This window comes from Mirounga angustirostris, unplaced genomic scaffold, assembly GCF_029215605.1.
Source record: "Mirounga angustirostris isolate CCGP_5_RB_7025 unplaced genomic scaffold, mMirAng1.0.hap1 SCAF_13, whole genome shotgun sequence".
In the NCBI taxonomy this organism is placed as follows: domain Eukaryota; kingdom Metazoa; phylum Chordata; class Mammalia; order Carnivora; family Phocidae; genus Mirounga; species Mirounga angustirostris.
The window spans coordinates 73,236,567-73,255,331 of record NW_026991721.1 but is presented as its reverse complement, the minus strand read 5'-3'; the positions used below and the strand labels follow the sequence as shown (position 1 = coordinate 73,255,331).

The 18,765-nt window shown below is 41.9% G+C and overlaps 1 long non-coding RNA gene across 1 annotated transcript; it reads left to right on the top strand.

The window, feature by feature from the left end:
• Window positions 1–8,781: 8,781 nt before the first annotated feature.
• Window positions 8,782–18,714, top strand: LOC123856707 (uncharacterized). Its single transcript, XR_006793735.3, has 3 exons — window positions 8,782–9,112; window positions 17,690–17,985; window positions 18,345–18,714. It is a non-coding gene; the product is annotated as an uncharacterized LOC123856707 (long non-coding RNA).
• Window positions 18,715–18,765: the final 51 nt, after the last annotated feature.

The following is an 18,765-nucleotide window of genomic DNA, read 5'->3' as shown; positions in this document are numbered from 1 at the left end:
CTTCCTCATCCTGCATCTCTCACTCACTCCTCACAGCCTTTACCTGAGAGCATTCCCTCAATAAATCAACGCCGCAAAAATTCCTATCTCACGCTCTGCATCTCAGGAACAAATGCAGAGCCTGAGGTAGGGATTATCTACTAGCTACAATGTGTCATGCATCGTTTTTGAGATGTTATATCCATCTTGAAATTAAATTTGATTTACTCTTACCTTGACAACCAGTTTTCATGATAGTTACTATCATCTGTAAATTGCTCAAGCTGATAGAGGCTAAATAATTTACTTACACACATTCTGTGTGGTTAAGGTGGGATTTGAACCCTAATCTACCTAACTCCAGAATCTCTGTGCCTCACATTACACTACATTAGTGCAGGAATTCATCCATATGTTTCAGGAATATTTTTAACGGCCAAAAGAGAAGTAAGTGAGATTTTTGTGGCTGACCCTCAGTTATAGCCAGAATAGGCAATTAATCACAACTTCTCAATCTTTAGAATTCAAGGTAATCAGGTAGTCTCTCCTGTCCCAAACTGGCTCTCCCTTCACGTTCTGTTGAGAGTCAGACTTAGAAGTTGATACATTAAGGGGCGCCTGGGTGGCTCAGATGGTTGGGTGTCTGCCTTCAGCTCAGGTCATGATCCCAGGGTCCTGGGATCGAGTCCCGCATCAGGCTCTCTGCTCCTTGGGAGCCTGCTTCTCCCTCTGCCTCTCTCTCTCTCTCTGTCTCTCATGAATAAATAAATAAAATCTTTAAAAAAAAAAAAAAAGAAGTTGATACATTAAGAAGTCCTTCGGTATTTGATTGCATCAGACTTCCAAGTAAATTCCCAACACCTGGGGAAGGCAGGCATCTGTTGATGAGGGCCACATAATACATCTTCATCAGAACGAAGCATTTCAAATTCCTGACCCATGCCTCAGACTTTCAAATTGTTATCTTCTACGGATCCACAGCTTTCGTCATTACTGGGTGAGATGAATCCCTGATAGAAACCTTATTTTGATTCTTGTCTGATTCTGCTGGTCAAGAATAGGGTAGAAATATGTATATGTGAAGAGTGATCATCTTTGTTTGCAGCTTCATAGACCAGATTAAAATGGAATTTGGGGTTGGGGCGTCTGGGTGGCTCGGTCGGTTAAACGTCAGATTCTTGGTTTCTGCTCTGGTCATGATCTCATGGGTCATGAGATGGAGGCCCGAGTGGGGCTCCGCACTTGGCAGAGTCTGCTCAAAGATTCTCTCCCTCTGTTCCTCTCCCAACTCATTTTCTCTCTCTCAAATAAATAAATAAATCTTTTTTAAAAATGGAATTTGGGGCAGATGATATATAGAAATAAAATCTTTAAAGTAGTTAAAATTAGGAGAAATGGACCATTCAGACATTTATTTTCTATTTGAGATACTTGGACTGCTTTGCTTCTGGAGCCCATCTCTTTGGAGGTGTATTGTATTTTTAGAAAGGAGATTTTGAACTTCTAAACACTTTTAAGAATTTTTGCTAGTCTAAGAAAGGATAAACAGTAAGTAGATATATTGCAGGCCAAATGTGGGTTAGAATGATAAAATATAAACATAATATCCATAGAATGGGAAATTATATTGAAATTGTGGCTCATAGATATTTCTGATCCTTTCCATGGAATGAAGAAAAAGAATGTAAGTTATTATGGATTTCCATATTCTTTCTATCACTGGTATTCTTTGTTTCTACCAAAACAATGCTCTAGATTTTCAGACCCTATCTTGACTTGATTTGCACTTGGCAACAATAGACTTCATATCAAAGAAGAAAATACAAAAAGGAGATTTCAAATAGGTCTCTAGTATAAAAAAAGAAGAATTGCAATGTGATCCTGGTATATAAAAAACAAAATTTGTAACTATGTCCTATTAATAGGCATGGTTGTTTTTGTTGTTTTCAACAATTCCATTCTCTAAAGCTGCATCTCCCAAAACAAAGATTCTCAAACACATATTTTTGTTTTAATGAAGGACATTTGGCTACCAATATCTCAAATAATGATTATAATGTGAAACTCAAAGATAGTGTTATAGAGTGGAAGGCTCAGTACCCCTGACTTGGAGGACGTGGCTTGCAGCCCAACACAAACTAATTTTGTGATATTTGGCATTTTACTTATTCTTTCTTGGTTTCAGTTTCTTCAACTGCATTTTGAGAGGACTGAGCCAGACAATCCCTAGGGCCTCTTCCAGCTCTGTCTTTATGTGAATTCACATGTATGAAATTAGTTTAAGTACATTGGAGAAAGATGTCACAACCTCTGTAATAGTTTGTCCAAATTAAGTGGATTATATTTCTCAGAGCATTTCTTTTTAGGCTATGGCGATATGGTAAAGCATAACTTTTTCCCCCAGAAATCATCATGCTGAAGTCTGCTCACAGGAAATATATTGGTATTGGTATTGAAAGCATCTTGAGGCCAGATATGTGAAGAAGGAAAATATGATGGACACAATGAAAGGAAATTATATAAGAGCACAGATCTGGGTAGTGACTCTGGAGAATTACTCAAGACTAAAAAGGCTGCACAGACAACATAAATCTGAAGAAGTCGGAAGTCAGGTCCAAACCAATCAGCCAATGCAGGAAGGGTAGAGGAAAAGCTGCTGGTCAGAGTAGACAGAGTCCAGAGTCTGAGATCAGGGAATGGTTATTAATAGCACTGAAAAACAGAAAACATAAAGGAAAGATCAGATTTTAGGGCTTATTTAGTTATAGTTTATTTCCTCTCTAGGCTGCTTATATTTATAGGTAGCTACGTCCCTATGGTTCTCATTGTAGTCAGAATAATGTAAAAAATATACTGATTAAGATACTGCCTCAAGTGAGATACTGACAAAGATTTTGAAGACTTGCTTTCCATCAAAGAGCATCAGAAGAGTAAGCTGATTTAGAGATACTGGAAGTTGGGGTGCCTCGGTGGCTCAGTTGTTAGGCGTCTGCCTTCGGCTCAGGTCATGATCCCAGGGTCCTGGGATCGAGCCCCGCATCGGGCTCCCAGCTCTGCGGGAAGCCTGCTTCTCCCTCTCCTGTTCCCCCGCTTGTGTTCCCTCTCTCTCTGTCAAATAAATAAATAAAATCTTTAAAAAAAAAAAAAAAGAAAGAAAGGAGAAAGCAATATGTCATTCTGAGACACTTATTTTGTTCTGGTCCTGTATGGAAGGAAAGCAAGCCACTCCCTACTGCCCTTCCACTCTCATACAAAGCTGAACCAATTGAGCTAGCACCGGGGGACATGATCTGGGTCATGAAGGTCAGGTCAGAATCCCTATCCTTGTGGAGGACTCCACACAGTAGCTGGCAGATTCATCACCTCTTTTACAGACCTCTTGGACTGTCCACCAGAGTGGACAGAAGGCCACCTTATATAAGGACTTTCTCTTACCATCTCCATCTGGTTCTGTTTGAAAATGCTCTGACCTATTCCTTACTCAAAAAGAAAGGCTTAAGAGAGCAGTTGTTACAAGAAGTCATGGCAGCGCAGAAGGCACTGTGGACATAACTGAAGTTCCTTTTCTAAAAGAGAATGCTTCTGCTGTGCCGATTGACTACTTGGAGATTGGAGAGGGATGTTCTCATTTATATTTTAAATAAATCTTCTAGTTGCCCTAGGGAGAGTGTACTTCAGGGGGCAAGAACAGAAGCAGAGAAACTAGTTAGGGTGCTTTTTTAAGAATCCAAGTGAGGGACAGTAGTGACTTAGAATTCTAATGTTCACCTACATCTGTTTTCCTGGCCTTCCACACACATGGAAGAATTATACTTCCTTGTCCCCTTTGCAGTTGGCTAGTACCACGTGACTAGTTCTGGCCAATGGATTTGTGGGAGAAATGGTATGTATTGCTTCCAGACTGGAGCTGTTGATTGCTGGCTGAGAACTTCCTGTGCTCTCTTAGCCTCTCTAACTGTGGCTGGTAACATTCTAGATTGCGTATCCTTTTCAGTGAGGGGCCTGGAGTGAGGAAGAAGTGAAGCAGATCTCCCTGCTGATATGCAACTGATGTGTGCCCAAGTGAGAAGGAGACATTTGTTGTTTAAAGCCACAGAGATTTGGGGGTTATTTGTCACTGCAGCATAACGTAACATATCCTAACCATTATAGATACCAATAGGAGAAATGGTGAAAAGTAATCAGATTTGGGAAACCATCCAGAGTTTTGACTGATAGGACTTCCTGACAGAGTAGAGATAAGTGACAAAAGAAAGAAAAACTGAGGATGAGCACAGCACAACCATGAGCCCATAGCTGGTATTGTGAATCAGTTATAGCTCTCATTCCCACTGAGCTCAGCACAGTCTCACAATCCTTGTGAACACAGTGCCAAAGAAATGTACTAGACTAAGAAGACAGGGATGGTATGGTTTGCCGTAGCTGGAATTTTATGGTCTCTTGCACCTTCTAGTTCTAACAGTTTTTGACTCTATGAGGGACCTAGAGGCAGATGATTAGAAATTTTTTATCATTGGGTTGGGACAAAGCAAACGCAACATTCACTTCAACCTCCCCAAAGGTAAAACTGAGGACATTTATGTACTATCACTATCTATAAAGTAAGTCAAGAAAGAACTGAAGCATTAAAAGAAATCTGTCTCAATAAATATTTTATGATAACCAGAAATCAGAAAGAAAGAGCTAACTATTCTTGCATAATAGCTGTTGGTAGATTTAGGTGCTCAAAATACTTTACCCTAAAACCAGTATTTGATTGGATTAGATTTAAAAGGGAATTTCCAAAGTCCTTTGCTGAAAACTCTTGCTTTCAAACTGGACTGCGGCTCTGACACCAATCGTGTGACTTTGGACAAGTCACTCTAACCTCTCTGAGCTTTAATTTTGTCATTTAGAAACCGAGAGTAACCCTGACGGTTATTTTGAGAATTAAATTAAATAATGTGTATCAAACTCTTTGTAAACTATACGGTATGAGTCTAATATGCAAAATTATTAATATTTTTAAAGAGTGGACTGCAGAGGGGTTTTCCTTCTTTTATTTCTGAGCCCACATATAATCGTGATGAGGCTACAGAGGAAACATGAAAGATTTAAATCACCATAAATTCGAATCATGACACAATGGCATTCCCAATATATCACAGGCCCTCTGATCCCACATATCAACTCATGTGGGAGAAATTAAATCACTATTCACTGTGTGCATTATTAGAACTAATGAAATCAGTAGAGCATGCTCTCATTAATTCAAGTATTTGTTAAGCAGTTTATAGTAATAATCACATAGACTAATCTTAGCTGCATTCTCCCCACCCCCCAACAAGCCCTACTTCTAAGAGACTGAGAGAAGAAATATATCTGAACCTGGTTCCCCAGCTCACTCCAACACCAACTTCTCAATTCCCTAGATTTTAACAATGAATGACAGCTGAACAGCAAAGATCAAAGGTATTAAAGGAAGAAGAGGAGCCGACCAAATAGAATCTCTGAGTGGCTTTTCAGGCTAACCCAAGTACACGATAGCAACTGAGTCATAGGGTTTGATTAGACATGCTACAGCTCTGTTACAAGGCTGCCGTGAAAAATAGTACACACTAGTGTCGGTAACAATTTAGGAATGTGCTTAAATTCAATAATGGGTTTGATATGATTTTAAAGAGTTGCTCTAATTAGATTCTGGACAAACTTGGCCACATCTGACTTCCGTCTCTTTGGGATGGTCAAGAACTTAGTTAGATAAGATGTGTAATGTCTAAATCTCTAAGTCATTTGTTTTAGTTAACAGCTAATTGAGTCCCGGGTTTTTACATCAAATTTCCTCTTCGCATCTATCTCCAGGTTGACACAGCACAAAGCAATTAAAAAAGCAGAAAAATGATACAGCCAATACAGGAAAGTTAATGGATGGGGCACATCAGACTCTGGATCTGCTTCACTGAAAATCGCCTGAGTTCCTGTTTGTAGTATGAATTCACATGATAGTTTCTGGTTCTCCATTATGACAATAATTTTAAGAAATAGTTATTGGGCACTTACAGTGTGCCAGACTCTTGTGTTAGGTACCAGGAATGTGAAAATGGTTTAAACTTCCCTGCTCTTAAAGTGCTTAGAGTCTAATGAGAAAGATAGATACACAAGGTAGTCAATGGTTAGAGATCTACAGGTGACACAGAACTTCCAGCACACTTTGGCTTCCTCAAAGAGATGTCACCTGAGCTGACTTTCCAAGACACATGAAAATTAGCCAGGTGAATAAGGCAGGGAAGAACATTTCAGACACAGGGAACAGCCTGATTGGAAGAAAAGTAGGAGCCGGCAGACTTAAAGGCAATGACAAGCTCAGCTTGGGATGTGTGGTGGGAGAATGGAGTGAACCTAGCAGACATCTTGATAAAAAAAAAAAAACAAATTTCAGAGGAGAGTTATGGGCCAGGCATATAGATTTGAGGATCATCAACTGATGGGGAGAAGAGGAGACCAGAAAAACATATGAAGGGAAAAGATTGGAAAGTGAATTGGCAACCTGAGGAACACCCAAGCTTAAGGGGCAGGAAAAGGAGGAAGAATTCTCAAAGGGGCAGCAGAGAAATGATCGGAATGGCAGAAGAATGGTGGGAAAAGAAATCTACCATGTTGAAAGTATCAACTAGTCTCAGCCTAAAATAATACTCATGCCGTTAGCGACATAAAGAGCATTTACAGTATTTCAAAAAGCAGTTTCAATGGTGTGGGGTTTGGAAGAAAACGAAGAGGAGTGAGTTCAGACTAAGTTGTTTTCTTGACTAAGAAGAGGAGCGAGATAAAGGAATGCTAGGTCAAAGAAGAATATAGTTTTAAGCTGGAGAAATTAGAGGGTATTACAAGATAAAGATTAAGAATTACTAGAAAATAAGAAAATAAGAGGTTGGATATGTAGATAAGATAACAGATGATGGAAGGAATGGGAACTCTTGTGGAAATGTGAAAGGGTGGGGAGCATGGCCTTGAATAGGATGATGCTCTTGATAAGCATGACGCACTGTAAGAAATGCTTCTTACCCAAGACCCAGTGCACACACAATCATAGATGTGAAACAAAGTTTCAGAGACAATATTTGTCCTTACCATGTGTCACATACCCTGAAATTGTCTTTTCTTCTCTAGTTTACTTCAGTAACAATTGCTGGTCATAATCCACCAAGTTGCCCATCATGCCCTACTAACTGATCAGGGCCTAATGTTTGAGAGGATACCAGAATGAAAGAAGTAGCTTTCAATCTCAAAAACGTCAAGCTCTAAATCTCTAAATCTTCCAAAGTTAGAAGAAAATAACCTTGGGAAGAAATGAGGATAAATACATAGTCATACAGAGGACGCTGAGGCCTTTCAGGCCTTAAGGCCTCACCTTTCTTCAAGTAGGAGCTGATGTCATCTGTTGAAGACGGGGAGAATGGAGTCAGAGCAGAGGGTTACCCCCTCCAGTGGTAGAGGGTTTGAGGAGAAGGGCGAAGGTTTGGAAAAGTCGCCGAGGAGAATGAAAGGGAACGTTCTGCCAACAGAAGGGGAAGGCTGCCCAGCAGCACTGGGAGCCCGCAGCGTGAGCTTTGGTGGTTTTACCCATCAGCTTCTCCGCGCCACCGGACTTGCCTCATTTACTCCTCTTTCACAAGACAATCTAGTAAATTCTCAACAAATTGTTACTGAATGAATGTTGGCTCAGAAATACTCAATTTAGCCAAGCTAGTTCACTGCCTGAGTTAAAAATGTCACACTGACCATTTCAATTCCTGTCTCGTGGGCAGAAACGATACAGGGCCCTTTCCTTAGATTCTCCTCCCCACCAGCACCCCCCCCCCCCATTAAGGCTGTTCTCAGAAGCTTTTGCACTCAGAGAATTGTTCAACTGTCAAGTTGACAGCACTAAACATGGCACTTGGCACCCTGTAGGTGCAAATTGTTTATTGATTGGCATCTAGTTTGCAATATATTGTGGGAGTATGCTGTATCACCAGCCTCTGTGTTTCTACTGTTTGTCCAACAGAACAATACTTTGCGACGAAACTGTGACTGTTTGAAACAATCTGGCTCCGTTCATTCATTCAAATATTTATTGAGCACTGACTACATGCCAGGCACTATTCTAGGCATGAGGATGGAGTGTGGAAAAAGAACGACATGGTCCCTGCACTCTCAAGGAGCTGGCCGTTCTCTTCTCGTCTCTTCTAGTGAGGAGAGGAGATGTGTTTTATTTTGCTTTGCTTTGTGTGGTGGTGTTTTTGGCTGGGGTGGGGTCAGGATGGGGTGGACAACAAACATGCAGGAAGAGAGAGCAGCGTGTGCAAGCTTAAGGCTGGGTATAACGTGGAGCTTCATGCTGGCACGTCCCCGGAACTGAGATAAAGCCAGCGTGGCTACAACCCAGTGAAGGAGAGGACAGGCCCAGATTGCGGGCCTTGTAGACACATCAAAGATACTCATCTCTCTTCTGAGAGCAAAGGGAAGCCATTTTAGACAGGGGAATGATGAACAGATTGCCATTCCTGGATGCACCTCAGAGTCTGAGCCCTTATCCAATTGTTTATCCCAGTGAGGCATCTCTCAGCTGGCAGATTAGTCCAAGATCTGGTTTCTGCTTTGCTTCTCTTTGCTTTCGCCCCAAATGCAAGTGTGCCTGAGCAGGGTCTGCATTTTGAGACACGTCCGTTCCACCCTCACGGTTCACTTCAGCTGCCTGGGGCCCCTTCTGCTTCTACCCACTGCAAATGGAGACAGTCTCCAGGGGGAATTTACATCACCAAGAGCCTGGCGTGTGCCGAGCAGATACCACAGAGCACTCGGGAAGAGTTTTAGGGGCCAGCTCAATTTCCAGCCTCACAACATAAAACGGGACGGATACATTTCCCTTTGTCAGAGTGGAGGGTTTTGCCTCCACTCCACTCCACAAGGCGGACTTCATTCCAGAGGGGAAATCTTGGCACCAACTCCATTGTGCCTTCTCAGTTTCCTTCTGGATTTCCTGTTGCCTGGGAGCCTCGGAATCCACGGAGCGGCTCGCTTCCCTTCCCCGGGCTCCAGGGGTGCCTGCAGAGCTGAGCTGGGATGCAGGACCGACGCCGAGAAAGTGTACCAGGCTGGGTGTGGCAAGGGAAATGTAAGCTCCTGTGTTCCGCAGTGGGTGGCGGGGGGGGGGGGGGGGGGGAGGCGGGAGATTGGGTCTGGTAACTGCAAATCCCCAGGCTTAATGATTAATGAGAATGAGAACAGAGTCCTGCTCAAGGTGGCTGCCCAGGATTCTAGCCCTGCTTGGACCCAGGACGGCCTCACAGCCTTGCTCCTGTGACCACAGACAAGGGACGGATGCACTGTGGGGATTTTATTTAAAATGTCTGCCCTTTGCCAGGGAGGCCATGAAGCTAGTCTGGAGCGACCACTTCCAACTGACTGTGGAGGGAGGAAGCTGTTGTCACCTTAGGAGAAAAAGCAGAAGCTGGTACTTTTGTATTTACCTCCACTCCATTTGTTAACTTTATTTATTTATTTTAGAGAAAAAGAAAGAGAGAGAGAGAGCCCAAGCAGGAGGGGCAGAGGGAGAGGGAGAGAGAGAATCCCAAGCAGACTCCCAGCTGAGCGCAGAGCCCGATGCAGGGCTTGACGCGGGACCCGATCCCTCGACCCTGAGATCATGACCTGAGCCAAAACCAAGAGCCAGACACTTAACCGACTGTACTACCCAGGCGCTCCTCTGCTGGCTGACTTTTGATCTCTGCCCCTTACACATCCTGAGACTATCCCTAAATTCTAGGAAGTTTTGATTTTCTCTCAATTCTTTGTACCTATGAAACCAAATTTCCTTTAATCTTTTGAAAAAAGTTTTTTCTGTGATTGTATCACAATGCAATTAACTTAGCAATGGACCTGGCTTTGAGCCCAAGCTCTGTGTTTTATGACTTCGGCAATCTAAACCTCACAGGACTTTATTTTCTCAATTATAAAATGGTGGGGATAATAGAAGTCACCTCATTGGGTTGTTTTGAAGATTCAGTTAAGTGAAATAATGTAGGGTGTCCGGCTGGCTCAGTCGGTAGAGCACGTGACTCTTGATTTTGGGGTTGTAAGTTTGAGCCCCATGTTGGGTGTAGAGATTACTTAAAAAAATAAAATCTTAGGAAAGAAAAAGAAAAAACAGATAAAGCACTGTCTGGCACACATGTGTGCTTAATAAAGATTAACTGTTATTATTGCCCTCCTCTAATCCAGGCAGGAAGGAATTATCTGGAGGTTGATCTTCTATAGAAATCTCAGACACTTTGGGTGTGTGGGTGGCTCAATCAGTTAAGTGTCTGGCTCTTGGTTTTGGCTAGGTCATGATCTCAGGGTCCAGGGATCGAGCCCTGCATCAGGCTCTGCACTCGGCAGGGAGTCTCCTTGAGGACTGTCTCTCCTCTCCCTCTGCCCTTCCCACTGTGTGCTCTCTCTCTTTCTCAAATAAATAAATAAATCTTAAAAAAAAAAAAATCTCAGACACTTGAAAAAGATCCAAAGTTTGTACACTACAGCTCAGTTCTGTGTAGTCTTTGGTGGTGCAGAACTGAGGCAGGATTTCCATCAGTTCTAACAGCCAAAATTAGGAGGTATGGATGGGGCCGCATGCCACCTGCTAGATCCTACTCTGTGTTATGCAGATGTTCATCAGGAGTGTGCACTCTTCCAAATAAATGGATTCATGTAATGGAAACACCAATATCCTTTATTTAGAGTCAAAGTGCAGGGACAGGCTAGTCCCAAGCCAATAAACCCAGGGTTCAAAATTTCTAATCCTCCCAGACACTGCTGGTGGGTAGGTTTGCAAACAACACTCTAATCAATCCCATGCTTCATCCTTGTCTGTAGCTAATTCCACAGCCGAGGCCTCTCCTTCCTGTGGCTAAAAATCTTCTCACTGGGCCTTCTGGATGCTCATTTCCCACCCTCCATTGCAGTGACTCACAGCTTGTTTACTGAACCTTGGATGGGCTTCTGAGTTCTGTGCAAAATGTGCCAGAAACCTAATGCCTGTCCTTAAGTTCCCTTCAGGTCTATTTGTTAGTAAAATTGTACTTCCCCTGTCCCCAAACATACCTGGCCTCCAGACCTTTGCTTGTGATGTTTCCCTCCCAGGAATACTATCTCCATTCCCTACTCTCCCCCACAATGCCCATTCTCTCTCCTTGTCAAAATTCCCCCTATCGATTTAAGCTCAGTTCAAATACAACTCCTCCTGGCAGCATTTCTCTTATCCTCCCATATCCCTCTTCCTCCTCTGAACTCTCAGCTTGGAGTCCTTACTTTGTTCAGAGAATTACCTGCAATACCATCTTCTGTGGATACATTTCTCTCCCCTAATTCAGTACGATATACTCAGGAGAGAAACCTGTGCTGTCTTTGTGTCTCTCACAACGTTTACAGAACTTAACAGTGGACACTAAAGGGTGAGTGAATTCATTCATTCCACAAATATTTATCAACTGCCCACTATGGGCCAGATACTGTTCTAGGTACAGGGGACAGAGAGGTGACTAGACAAAGTCCCCGTCCTTGTGGAGCTCACATTCTATATGAATAATTTCCAGATTTGTTTAAAAGGAAGGACACAGGATATGTACATATGTTTTCATCCATTGTTAGCACAAGACAAGAAAGTATTGCACCTCTTCATTATTCCGATACCAAATTCCCCATTAGCTAATACTTATTTTAAATGAGTGCCATTTATTATTTACTATTTGTTGGACACTCTGCTAAGTGTTTAACAGAAAACATTTCATTTTATCCTCACAACAATGCTAGGAAGTAGGGACTGTTATTACATTTGAAGAAACCATGACTCACGAAGGCTAAGTAACCTACACGAGCACAAGAGCATCAGTTAATGAGAAAGCTGGAATTTGAACCCCACTCTACCTGTCTCCAAAAACATGCTATCTACCAACCACTGTGTTATACCATCATAAACTTTGTGCAAGAGTCTCAGTACCAACAGAGTAAACCCCGTAACCCAGAGTTTGCATTTGTTGGTCTTCAACCAGGTACAGTATCCCTGAAACCACACTTCACTGCCAAAACTTCGCACACCTCTTTTGATATACATTATCAACATTTTCTCCATGAATTTCAACAAGTTCCATTGCTACATTTAGAAAAACATGATTCTAGCAGTTCCATTCTCCTAAGGTCATGTTATTAGGAGAGCAGCCATCTTGGGGTTCACGATGTCACACGGAGAGACAACTTAACCTCCAGGCAAGATTGCCACACCCCTCATACCTAACAGTGCTAACTACTTACAATGTTTCCATTCTCCACACACTGAGTCAATGATTAACATGTAAATTGCATTCTAAAGATTCTCACTACTGAGATTTAGTGTGATTTATTCAGTATCATCCCTTTGTTAACCAGATTGAAAGAGAATCAGTTGATCTTAGAGACAGATTCATACAGTCCTTAAAATAAGGCACTGCAGAGTGAACCTCCTGAGAAAAAAGACTGCCTTTCAAATGTATATCTCTACTGACTACTCCATGTCTAGAACCACTCCTTGTTCAACAAATGTCTGTTGAATGAACTTAATAAATAAGTTGTTTACTTTGTTAAATCACTCTGAAGATAATTGAATATGAGATGGATAGTGTGCCCAAAAGAACATTGACCCTGCAGATTAAAAAAAAAAAAAAGTTTGATTCCTTCCTACTTGAGACCTGTGTTGCGTGGGACATCTTGCCCATAAACAAACTGCTTTACATTTGCTTTATAATAGGAATGATGTTATTTGGTTTGACTCTGTGAAGGAAAACTAGGATAACCTGGCAGAGCACCCAACACAGTGTTGATACATGGTAGGTCCTCACTAATATTTCTTTCCTCCAAAAAGGAAAATCCACTCGTTGGGTTGTACTTTTTTGTAAAACACAGATCAAAAGAGTTAGATTATATCTGAGATGCATTGTTTTTACTCTTGCTTAAAAATTCTTGTCTTTTAGAGGCAGGGTTTGTCTATAATTTTTTTAAATATTTTACTTATTTATTTGAGAGAGAGCACGAGAGGAGGGAGGGTCAGAGGAAGAAGCAGACCCCCCGCCGAGTGCGGAGCCTGACAACGTGGGGCTCGATCCCAGGACCCCGAGATCATGACCTGAGCCAAAGGCAGATACTTAACCGACTGAGCCACCCAGGTGCCCCAGGGGTTGTCTGTAATTGTTAAAAGCCACTGATGGGCCAGTGGTGAGTGCTTGCCAGGTAGTGGGCCATGGTACATTATCTAGCACTATAGGTGATTATGCTGCTTGAAACATTTGCAGGACTCACAGTAGGACTGTGAGTAACTCAATTTAGCCTTTTAGCTCTGCAAACTTCATAATGGAGGGTGTTTCAAGTAACCAGAAGTCCCAATCATCCCACATGGGTGAATGTTACTCTCACTTCCCAGAGCTTCCATCCAGTGATCTGATCTGCTATCCCCAGATATCTTGGGGTCTGAATTAAGGGGAATAAAGTAAGCAAGGTTTCAAGAAAACACTCAAGAATGCCTGAAACATAAGAATATAAAGTCCACTCATTTGACTTTTCAACCCATTTCCATGGGCTTGGCCATCAGGAGTAGCTTGAAAGGCTGTAGGTAAATCTCTGGGTGAAGTTGTCTGGTACATAGCTGACTCTCAACAAATCTTACTTCCTCTCCTTCCTCTCCTCCTATAAGAGATCCTCACAGACAACCACAGTATTTGGGGAAGCCCAACAGTTGGTCAAAGAAAGGGAAAGAAGAGGGTACAGTGCAGTGGCTTCAGCAGCTGCCAAGCTATGTGGCTTTGAGCAACTTTTTTTCACTCGTGTTATTGAGTGACAACCACTTGCAAGTTAATTATGTCTCTGTATCCAATTTTCAGTTCCATGAGATGGGGCTTGTTATCCTCATAGTTATAAGGACAATGATTATCAGAAAGGTTAGAAAGTTCCCAAGATTGTACAACTTCTGAGCATTAAAGCTTGATTATAAATTACAAATTATGTAGGGACTATTATACATTTGCTTCTCTCTTGCCTATTATGCATTTGACAAATTTTACAAATTATGGTTCTTCTCTCTATACCTCCGGATCTTTGGCTCTAAAAGTGGCATCTTTCAGATCTTGAGCCAGCTCAAAATATCTATGTGATTTATTACTTAATTCATTAAAAAAAAAATGAGGTTCTACTATGCCAGGTGTAGCTGAAAAATCAGCATGAAATTTAAGATCTATGTTGACACACAGAAGCAATAACCATAAGGCAAGAGAGAAGCAGAAAGTCACCAAAGGGCTCTAGCAAAAGGGCTCAGGGACTTCCGTAGACGGATGAATTGGTCTTGCTGAGCAGACCCAGAGAGACTTCCTGGTGGAGGAACAACAGGATCTAGACCTCAAATGTCTGCTCAGTGTTCAAAGCAAGAGACCCTTCTATTTCCCAGGGGCCGAAGCTCCCAAACTTTCTCAGTTCCTCCATTAAAATTGAGAGAATTCCTCTGTGAATGGAGAGCTTAAGATTATTTTGGACAATTCAAAGGCAAGAGAACTCCACGTGCCCATAATAAAGTACATTTCCAAGTGCTTGCTTTCAAAGGCCATGACATTTAAGATTCGGTTCATCTAAATTCTTTCAATTCATCATCTGTGTCATTTCTTCTATAAATCACGCATACATAGATATCCAAATAATACCAAAGCTTACTGTCGAGGTGCTCCTCTTGGTTTATGAAGAGAAGGGAGAGAGTTTAGATTCCAAACCTTTGAAAATAAACAGAACTCTACTTGGTTAGAAATCACACAACGACAATAGCAAACACGAGTACCACTCACCACATCCCAGGCATGGTTTTAAGTGCTTTCCATATATTATTCTCACTTAATACATGCAATCATCCTATGAAATAGATACTATTAATATTTACATTTTACAGATGAAGAAACTGAGACTCCACAAGGTTAAATAATTTGCCAAAGCTCACTCAGCTATCACATGTCAGAGCCTGGATGTAAACTAGCAAAGCCTGGTTCTAGAGAATATGCTCAGCACCATTCTTCCACATGGTAGGCTTACCCAAATTGATTTACCTGGTTTAAAAGCAATAAAAGGAGAAAAAATAGCATGGTTCTAAATATTTGGGGAAAACCAGAAGTGTTGCTAACTTGCTTGTTTTACTGGAAACTTTTGGCTTGATATATACTCATAGTTTAGTGGTCTAAGTTTTGTAGGCTTAGATTTGAAAAATTATTGTTCAAATATTTGTACTGTTATTTTCCTAACTCTAAATGTAAATCAAGTTCATTGTAGAAATTTTTTTTTACTATAGAATCAATAAAGAGGGAAACAAGTCACTTATGAGACAACCACTATTTACATTTTGAAGTATTTCTTGTCAATGATTTTTTCATATGCATAGCTAGGTCTTTGCCTTCTTAATAGGCAGATTGAAGATCACGGTATACGCAGCCCAGTATCTCAATCTTTGTCCATGTTGTGCTTTGTGACTAAAATTTCTTCTGAAGTCTCATCTTTTTTTTTTTTTTAAAGGTCGTATTTATTTATTTGACACACACACAGACTGAGAGATTGGGGGAGGCCGGTGTGGGAGACACTCCCAGGGAGATTGGAAACTTGGAGCCTACTAGCAAGTGGAGGGGAGGAGAGAGGAATCACATGGGTGAGAAAGGGATTACTGGGCAAAAAGCATAGCATTGACTTAGATAAGGAGATTTGGAAGAAGAGGAGGAACAGATTTGACATTTAAAAATGAATTCTCTTATTTTTATTTTTATTTATTTTTTTTATTAAAAATTTTTATTTATTTATTTTGACAGAGAGAGAGACAGTGAGAGAGGGAACACAGCAGGGGGAGTGGGAGAGGGAGAAGCAGGCTTCCCGTGGAGGAGGGAGTCCAATGCGGGACTCGATCCCAGAACCCTGGGATCATGACCTGAGCCGAGGGCAGCCGCTTAACGACTGAGCCACCCAGGCACCCCTGAATTCTCTTTTTTTAAAAGATTTTATTTATTTATTTGACAGAGAGAGCACAGGCAGGTGGAGGGGCAGAGGCAGAGGGAGAAGCAGACTCCCTATGGAACAGGAAGCCTGATTCAAGACTCAATCCCACCTGGGATCATGACCTGAGCCGAAGGCAGACGTTTAAGGGACTGAGCCACCCAGGCGCCCCCTAAAGTATCATCTTAAGAGCAGAAAAATATTTCACCAAATGGATATTCTTTAATTTGTTTAATCAAACCTCTATTTTAGGGATTCAGGCTGTCTCCATTTCCCTTGTTAAAGTAAATGCTTCCATAAACATCTTTATACATTTAACAGTATGACTTTTTAGGCTCTGTTAGGATTGGATCCGATTTAATTAATTAATTAGTCCCACCAATACTAAATCTCCACGATGCACCAGCTGCAGCTGAGGGACTCCTGTCCTGTGGTGTTACTGGGTCAACAGCGTGGAATATGGTTAAGAATCTTAACACATGTGGACAACTGCTTCACTTGAAAGGTTGTTCCAATAATTTCTCCTATGTAAGCTGCCTGAGACTGCATTTTGCTGAATCCTATATGTCTGAAGGATCATATTTTCCAATTTGAAAGGTGAAAAATTCTATTTCATTGTCTCCTTTATATGTATTTTTTGACTTTTAGTGAGGTTATACCTCTTTTGTATATTTATTATTCTTAAATGTTTAATTTTTAAACTCTTGTTCAGGCCTGTTTTAATTGAAGAAATTTCTTATCTCATATTTCTTTATAGCTTGAGAAAATGCAAAAATACTCCCAGAAAGCCTTAATGTTGCCTTTTAGTACCCATAAAAGTCAAGGTCAGGCTTTTAATACATCTAGCTCTCAGAAGTCTGGGTTATTGGAGAACCTCAAAATGAGCCCAACCGAGGGCTTGGGATGACCTGGACAGAGACGTTAAACAAAATTGGGCAGAAGGTATAAAATCTGTTGGTCTCTCGGAAGCTAAACACATGCAGTATCAACAGTTGGTGTTCTTCTTTTTACAAAATATTTTTAAAATCCCAGGTTTGTCTCTAGGGCTAATTGCTGGTTAACATAACTGAATGTAAATTACCTTAGTAATGTTACTTAAGTAACATGGGTATCTCACTGAATCCCATATGCGTAAAGTACTTCAAAGTACTTTAAAAAACATTTTTGTAAACTATTCTCAGAAATGACACCCCTTCCTCTCTGCCATATTCTATCAGTTAGAAGTGAGTCGCTGGGTCCAGCGCCCACTCAAGTGATCACAGGAGGACGTGACTACCAGGAAGTGGAGGTCGTTAGGGGCGGTCTCTGAGGCTGCCAATTACACTCTAGCCTTCACTGTCTTGTTCGCCACGTCACCCCTAGAACCTCAACTGGAACTGGCATACAGTAGGCGTTAAATAAGTGTTGTTTATTTAATTAACTTATTAACCTGATAGCTTACAATGGACTGGGAAGGAGCAAAGTCTGGGAGTCAAACAGACGGGACTTAAATTCTTGTCTTTGCCACTCACTCGCTGTGTGACCTGAACATATGACCTCAGTGTCCGTATCTGGAAAACCACGATAATATCTACCCTGCAGAGTTGTTACAATTCACTTTAATCATGTACACATATAGGTATACGTCAGACACATTCACTTTATATCATCTCTGTCTGTCTATTTTTCTGTCTAGCATCACAATCCAAAAGATGCTTCTCCCAGCCTGTGGGTATAACTAAGCCTCGCAGTGATGCCTTGCACTGAGACCCTGTTGCCATAAGACCAGCCAGGAAAGGAGAGGAGTCTGTGCGTCACTTCCCAGGAGGCTTCGCTTCCTCCACACCCACCCAGGGCCTTGTTTGGCCAAACTTAGGCACGGAGAAGAAGGAAAGGGGGCGTACCAAAGCAGAGACACATCCCAAAGGAGGGGCGCACATCGCATGGAGCTCATTTCTAGTCACCATCCAGCCCCAGCTGCTGACTCTCATGGTGAGTCTGTGCCGACCCCTCACACTCGTTCACTCTGTCCCCTTGTCATGTGGGGGGGGGGGGGGCGCCTGCCCTGCTCTACTTCCCAGGGCTATCTGGGGTTTGGGAGCTGACTGTGCCTAACCCCCAAAAAGGGCAGGACTCTATAGGAAGCCAATCATTGGCACAGGTTTCGGCCAACTGAACTAAACCGCTCTGGCCGCAATCCGCTGAAATAAGAAAAGTTGATCAAATTGGGGCTAAACCTTTCCACTTCCTGCAGATGATTCAGAGAGTTTCACACTAATTAAACAAAAACGGCACACAAACAGAGTAATAATAAATAAATCCATTATTTATCTGTCCCTTTACTGCACAAGGATTCATTCAGTACTCGTGTGCGAAGCGCCACGAATGGAGCGGAGAGGATTCATAGAGAAGTGACATAGAGTGGTCCCCCCGCTTAGTGGCAGGAGCCGCGCCCGAGACCCCCCACCGTGGATGCCTGAAACCGCGGAGACTAATGAAACCTACGTACACTGCGCTCTCTCCTGTCCACACAGAACCTGCAAGAAAGTTGACTTCATAAAGTAGGCACAGTACAAGAGTAACAGCAAACACTCATAATAAAATAGGACAACTGTAACAATGTAGTGTAATAAAAGTTATGTAACTGTGGCCTGCCCTAAAATAGCCTACTGTGCTATACTCCCCCTCCTTCTTTTTTTTTTTTTTTAAAGATTTTATTTATTTATTTGAGAGAGAGAGAATGAGAGAGAACACATGAGGGGGGGAGGGTCA